Genomic DNA, 7,198 nt, shown 5'->3' with positions numbered 1-7,198 from the left:
TAATATATACTGACTATCCACACTCTATGGTAGAGAGCGAAATATTGGAGGACATAAAAGCAGTGAAAATACATAATGAGGATAAGACAGTGTGGAATGAGAGGAAGAGTATAGAGAAAGATAGCAAGAGAACAAATAGAGAGGCATGACATTAGTAGGGCACAGATATGGTTTATTACTGGTTGATAATGACGTGTATAGTATTCTCAACTGGATTGGTCTGAGAAGTATTTCATGTTAGGTAAAGTCTTTTTACAAGAAAAATGAGACATAGTGATTAAAAATATAATTGGTTATAATAATAATAATGATCAGGAAAAACAATGAAAAGATATTGGATGATGAAGTGGGGATTTTAATGTCTCGATATTGACTGGCATGCATGGTATTTCTCCTGGAAAAAGCAATGTAATACACTGTAAAGTTATATCTGATTCAATGTAATATAAACAAGATTATGATGGTAATAAATAAATTTTTTTAATTAGAAAAAAAGAAAAGCATGGGCTGTGGTTTCAAAAAATCAAAGACCTACGTGCCAGGGAACATTCCCTGAAATCCATGTTGAATTCCAGGGGGATTAGAGCAGCCATGTGAGTAAGGGAAGGCCACAGGCAGTGAAGAGAGACACACATGTGATCACACCCTGAACCTGTAAATCCACACTTATTAATTGTAGGGCCCTTACCATCTTGAGCCTCAGTGTCCTAGTCTGGAATCGTTTTTCACAGATTATATTCTGGTGCCGTTTTCACAAGGATTTGTGAAAAGTTCCTAGAGAAGGATGTGTTCAGTGGAAAGAGTCTATCCAGTAAAAATGCTCTTTAAATAAGATGGAGAGGGCCAACTATCTTGCCCCAAGGCAGAGCTGGGCACCAGAGAGAAGAGTCTTCCCTTTTCTTCCTTTCAAGGCAGCAGCTGCACTGTGTAAGCCAGGAGGGGGAGAAAGAGGGAGAACTGCACTAGGGCATGAATTTTAGATGTGGATGTTCCCAGGCATGAAGACTCAGAGAGCCAGAATGAAAAGTAATAGAGATTTCAGAAAAGTGCTTACACACTTAAGAGGAGAGTCAAGGCCCTGTGTAAGTTCACAAAACACAATTCAAGAGAGCTCTGGACCTGAAGGGAGAGTTAGGCAGAAGCAAGTTCCCATAGATTTTTTTGGCGAGCGCAGTCTGAAACTGTTGTGTTCTTGTCTACTGGGGTCCTTTGATATTCGGGTGACATGCTCCAAGAAGCAGAGATTACTTCTGGGTTTACAAACTTGTCACCCTTGCTGTAAACAAGAACATGTGCAACATTAGGGTATTGTAAAAGTAGAATTCTGTCAAAGAACACACAACTAGGATTGAGAAGTGCAGTTTCCAAACCCAGTTTTATTCTGCATGTGATATTGTGGACCTCAAACAAGCCTTTGCCAGTTTGACCCTCATTTGTAAAGTCAAGTTGGTGGTTTTGGTAGCAATTCTGTGGTTCTTCTATCGGCAACATTTGAAACCTGGGTCTGGGGTTCTTATGGTGCAAGGAGTCCCCAGGAGCCGCTGCCCTCCTGTAGCCATCATACATTCAAAATGGAGGAAATTCTCCCTGCATCAATGCTAACAATTAGCCCAAAGCACTTAAGAAATCCATTTCATTCTATCACACAATTTGGCACTTTCTGTCCTCTCAAGCAAGTGCAGCTAATGCATCAGTCTTCCCTATGGAAAACAAAAATACTGGCGGGAACTCCAGTTTTAACCAAAAGATGATACACACACCTCAGAACGGCATTCTCCCTCTACGACAAGGCAGTTCACTAGCCCTCTTGTACAGACTCAAAATGCTCATGGAAGTCTCCCAGAAGCCCAAGGGGGATTAAAAGTAAAAACACTTCTCTTTTCAGAGTCTTTGGAGACTTTTCCTCATTTGGAATGTGTGTGGAGATGAATTTTAAGTACATATGTGTGCTTACTGAGTTTGAAGCAAATTGGAATCTTGACCACAAGAAATGAAGGTGACTAATCTAATTTGAAGACCGCGTGCTGGCAAATGAGTGCATGTGAGCTTCTTGGGACCTGTATTCTCCTATTTTCAAAGCCCAAGAGAGAGAGAAATGATGGATTTATCTTCAGGGCAGACTAGGTCCCCAAGAGATGCTGAGAGCTTGCTTCCAGCTCTAAAATGATGTGATTTTATAGGCCTGTGACCCTGTGACCCTTAGAAATGACTTGATGAAAACAGAAATATACCCTGACGGGTTCACAGATGGTAATAGAAGTTGCTTCCTGAGCACCTGCAAGATGCTGAGAAATATTAGGCAGGACTAGTTCTCTTCCTCTCTCTTTCTCTAAGCTCTTTCTGTATCTCTCTGTATAGTCAGAGATAGATATAGTTTGACAAAAAGGATCCGTGAAGTTAGCATTATTTTCACCATTTTTAGATGTGGTCATTGAAGTTCAAAGAAGTTAAATAACTTGACCTTGATAACTATCAAAAGAAAGAGAGAGAGAGAGTCAGCATTTAACTCCAGTCAGTTTGAATCCAAAGTAGTTTGTATGGTTTCATCTTTCATGGGCATATATTTGATTCAGGTATGAGTATAGAAATTTAATAAGCTTTCAAGTTTAGAGTAAATGTCTCCTAAACAGTTCTAGTGGTTGAATCAGTGTAGTGGTTGGTAGAGATATCCTCAAAAGAAAACCTGGGGGCATTTCCTGTGAAGACTCATTGCAAAGTGGGCAGTACTCAGAGTATAAGGTAAGGAGAGTGTAAGGAGAGAAGGTGGGCAGGACAGTTCCCTCTGGGAGTAATTTAGGGTCTTGCTTCTTAAAAGTGTGGTCCATGGACAATAGCACAGACATCAAGTAGGAGCTAGTGAAAATTTTGGATTATGCTCTCGGCCAACTGAATTAAAATTTGTCTTTTAATAAGGTCCTGAAATGATTCTTATTGACTTGAAAAGTTTGAGAAGTACTGACTTAGGGCATCGAAATTGGAATAACATGAATTGTTCATAAAACCTGGTAGATAGTTATGGGCACTCTCAAATCTAGGCTCTTGGAATGCTGTGATTCATAGTGACTTTTTATTTTTGATCTTTAAAGGGAACATGGCATATAATAATAGGACTTTCATTGGACACTAACTTATAATAGGCACTATACCAATCAGTTTAAATTTATTATTTAATGTTAACAACTCTAAAAAGTGGCCAGTCATCATCCTCATTTTACGAAGGAGGAACTGAAGTTTGTGGTGGTCGGAGAACATGCTTCATCACTCAGCTGGTGAGTGGCAAGTCTGGGATTCAAACCTAAGCAGTATAGCACAGGGGCTTACACCCTGAATTGATCAGTGTTCTGTACTCTGTCACATTTGCAACCCAAACCAGGAAAACATCCTGGAATATTGAATGGAGCATCGTGCTTTAAGGAAGTTAACTAGTGCCACAGTCTTCAACAACAGCTCCATGTACTGGAGCATCCCCAGCAGTTAACAGGTAATTTATTACTAATCAAACCATAGTGTCTGTGGATTCATTAAAAAGAAAATTAAGCATAGTAATCAAGCAGTGTCAATAATAACGGGCCAAATAGACATCATTTGCCTCCTCTTATGATACACTGACGGACATGCAACATCAGCAGGGGCACGTCCTTGCCAAAAATATCTAACCTGGATCAAATCAGAAGACTGACAAACCCAAACTGAGGAGCACTCTCCAAAATAACTTTCTTATATTCTTCAACAATGCCAGTTTTATGACATAAAAAATAAAGGGCAGGGGAAACTGCTGTAGATGAAAGGAAACTAAATAGACATGCCAAACCAATGTGCTTTGTAACCCTTGATGGAATCCTGAATGAGGTGTGCAGTGGTAGAGAAAATTACGAAAGTGATTATTGGGGATATCTGAACATGGAAATAACTATAGATGGACGTCTGCATATTAAATTATGAATATCCAGGGATAATGGCGGGTGCCTATTGTCCCAGCTGCTCGTGAGTTTGAGGCCATCCTGGGCAAAGTCGTGAGACCCTATCTCTAGAAAAAAAATACAGATAAGTAAATAAAAATTTAAAAATAAATTATACAATTGTGTTGGTGTTATATTAATTGACTGTGATCATCTTATTGTGATTGTGTAGAAAGAAGTTCTTGTTCTTAAAAGATGCATACTGAATGGTTTGGGATTAAAGAATTATATGTGCACCTTTTTTTTTTTTTTGAACAGTTCAGAATAAAGAACAGAAGATGTGTAATGAATAGTTTGGGATTAAAGAATTATACGTGCATTTTTTTTTTGAACAGTTCAGAATAAAGAACAGGACGAAATGAATCAGATGTAGCAAAAGGTTAATTCACAAATCTAGACACACTAAGCATGAATGGGGACCAGCAGGTGGCATAATGGTTATATTACTGGACTCCCACATAGTCAATCATGGTTCTAGTTCCAGAACCGGTGACTTGAAACTCATGCCGGTGTGTGTGCATGTGTGCTAAAAGTCCTAAGAGGAAAATGGAGAAGGGATTGCAGTGTGGCTACCCTCCTGAGGGGGGATTTCTCACTTTCTGTCTCTCTAGTGAGCACACGTGCACTGCACTATAGCAAAAATATCGCTAACAAACAAAAGTGGATGGTTCATTGCACTGTTTCTTCAATTTTTCTCTATAAGTTTGAAACCTTAAAATCAACATTTTGGAAAAAATAAATTAGTGTGATTTAATGCTATTTTGATAAAATAATGCCACTCTTGAGTAAGAAAATTAGGATGGTGTGTGATGGGGAGAGGATGTAGGGATGAGAGTCTGAGAAGAAAGTTACACTTGGGAGACTAGGAATTCCCATAGTACCTAGGTGGATGAGCTTTAGGTGGTAGCCAGCTTGTGAGTGTCATCTGCATGCTTTTGCAGTAGAAAGAGAACGTAGATATTGCAACTTAAAGAGATAATTACTGACTTCAGTGTGGTTGTTCAGCTCTGCTTTGACATCCCCAGTGAGTAGTTGACACTAGAATCACAGAATAACCGTCACCACCCATCATGCTGAACCAGTCTCCCCAAGCACCCTCTTGCTTCAGTCCAGAAATTTCTTAGGGAGCTTCTGATACCCCAAGGGCATTTGTTTTTGCAGGGTTGGTGTAGGTAGTTAGCCCACCTTACCTTCACCCCAAGCCATGGGTGACCGTAATAAAATTAGACATCTGGATCAATCAACTTTCTCTCCCAGGAACCTCAGACACTGGGGAAATGAGTCTGATCTAGAGAAGCCGAACTGTAAAACCCATGTAGATAAAACTACAGTACCTCTAAATGCAAGCCAAAGTGAGAAAAGAGGGGGAATCATGAGCATGCAAAGTTAGCCAAATGCAAGAGGAAACTTGAACAGGGGTGTGAGGTAAGAAAGTAAGTGGAAGGCTAGGTCCCCAGAGGTCAGCAACGGCACAGGAGCAGGCTTATCTGAAGGATCACTAACTCCTAGCTGCATTTTTCACCCCTAGGAGAATCTTTTTTCCTTTTTCCTTGGAACTAGTTAGGTATGAACTATTAATAGTTAGGAAAGTTTCAGTTCTTTCAACGTGCTCCTCGTTTTTCTGCTGCATGTGATGTGCACCTCCCCCTTTGGCTGGGATTTTGTAATCACCCACCATCTCTTGTAATGTATTGAACTTTGCATACTCAGACCTGTTTGGACTAGAGCAGTCATTCTGGAATCAGCCTCACTGTCATACCTGCCCTCACCAAACCCATTCTATTCTATGAAACCCATTATGGGACCAAACCTTAATCCACACACTCTCAACCTCTAGACATGCAGTCACTGGTTTCTCCTGTAGCAGGCAACATCCCCAATCCCTAAACTATTCATTCCAGCCTTTTGCTCCTTTCAAGCAATCTGTGCCTCTGAGCCAGTCCTGCACCTGGGCTCACCTAAATGCAGCAAGATTTATTTGACTGTTTCTTTTGTTAAGGCTTAAGTTGGTGTAATGTTTGTTCTGTTTTTGGTATACTGATTGCCTAGGGATTTTAGAGATCCATGGATATGGATCTCTACTTATGTTTTTACTACAAAAGTAATGTATCTTTATAATAGAATTCTTGAGGAAAACAGAAAAGGAATAAAAAAAAGAATGAAAAATCATTCATAATTCTAAGGTCCAGACATAAGTTCTATTTTTTTTTTCCCTCCAGAGGTTTTTGTCATAGGGTACATGCACTCGCAAGAGAAAGATAGATAGAAACAGTGAGGAGAGTGAGAAATCATCCCCCAGGGTGGATGGCCATGCCACAACCCCCTCTCTCCTCTATTCTCCTCCTGGAATCTTGGGCACACACGCACATGTGCCTGGTGTGAGTTTTAAGCCACCAACTTGAAATTGTTGTCAGCCACATGGGAGTCCAACAATGTAACCACTACTCCATTTTCTGGCCCCCATTAGTTTCTCTTAGTCTTCCTTAACACAATTCTGATTATTTTCACTACACAATTTTCTTTTTTTAATTATCAGATTAATGTTGACTCACTTCGCTCAACATTAAGTCTTCTATATTCATTCATCCACTTTTAGTCAAACAATAGGATCTCATTGTTTCTTTTCTTCTTTTTTTTTAAGAGATTTTTTTTGCTATAGGGCATGTGCACTCACCAGAAAGGCAGAGAGAGACAGAGAGACAGAAAGCGAGAAATCACCCCCCAGGGGGGTTGGCCACGCTGTAATCCCTTCTCCTCCATTCTCCTCTTAGGGTCCTGGGCACGTACAAACACGCTCCCGGCGTGAGTTTAAGCCACTGGGTCCGGGACGCGAACCACAGTCGACTACATGGGAGACCAGCAGGCCTCTAGTTGTTCTTTATTTCTTTATTTTTTGATCCTAGTCACGCCAACTGGGGTTAAATGGTATCTCATTGCATATACAATTTTAATCTAATTTTTATTAAATATTAAGCAGTCCAATTAAAAGTTTATTTAAATGTCATTTTAATAGTTGAATACTATTCCACTTTATATAAAATATATAGTTATATAAAATAAGCTAGTTACACACACTGCTATTAGAGTACATGTTGTTTTTTAATTACTATTTGCTAATAGAAATAACCCTGGGATAAATACCTCTGTGTATTTTAGATTCTTGATACAAAGTGACAACTGATTTGACACAGAGTTTTTACAATTGGTTCTTCTTTCTCCCTCAGTACAAAGGTGTTTCT

The sequence above is a fragment of the Tupaia chinensis genome, unplaced genomic scaffold (genome assembly GCF_000334495.1).
Source record: "Tupaia chinensis unplaced genomic scaffold, TupChi_1.0 Scaffold000328_1, whole genome shotgun sequence".
Taxonomy (NCBI): domain Eukaryota; kingdom Metazoa; phylum Chordata; class Mammalia; order Scandentia; family Tupaiidae; genus Tupaia; species Tupaia belangeri.
This window is presented reverse-complemented; position numbering follows the sequence as displayed.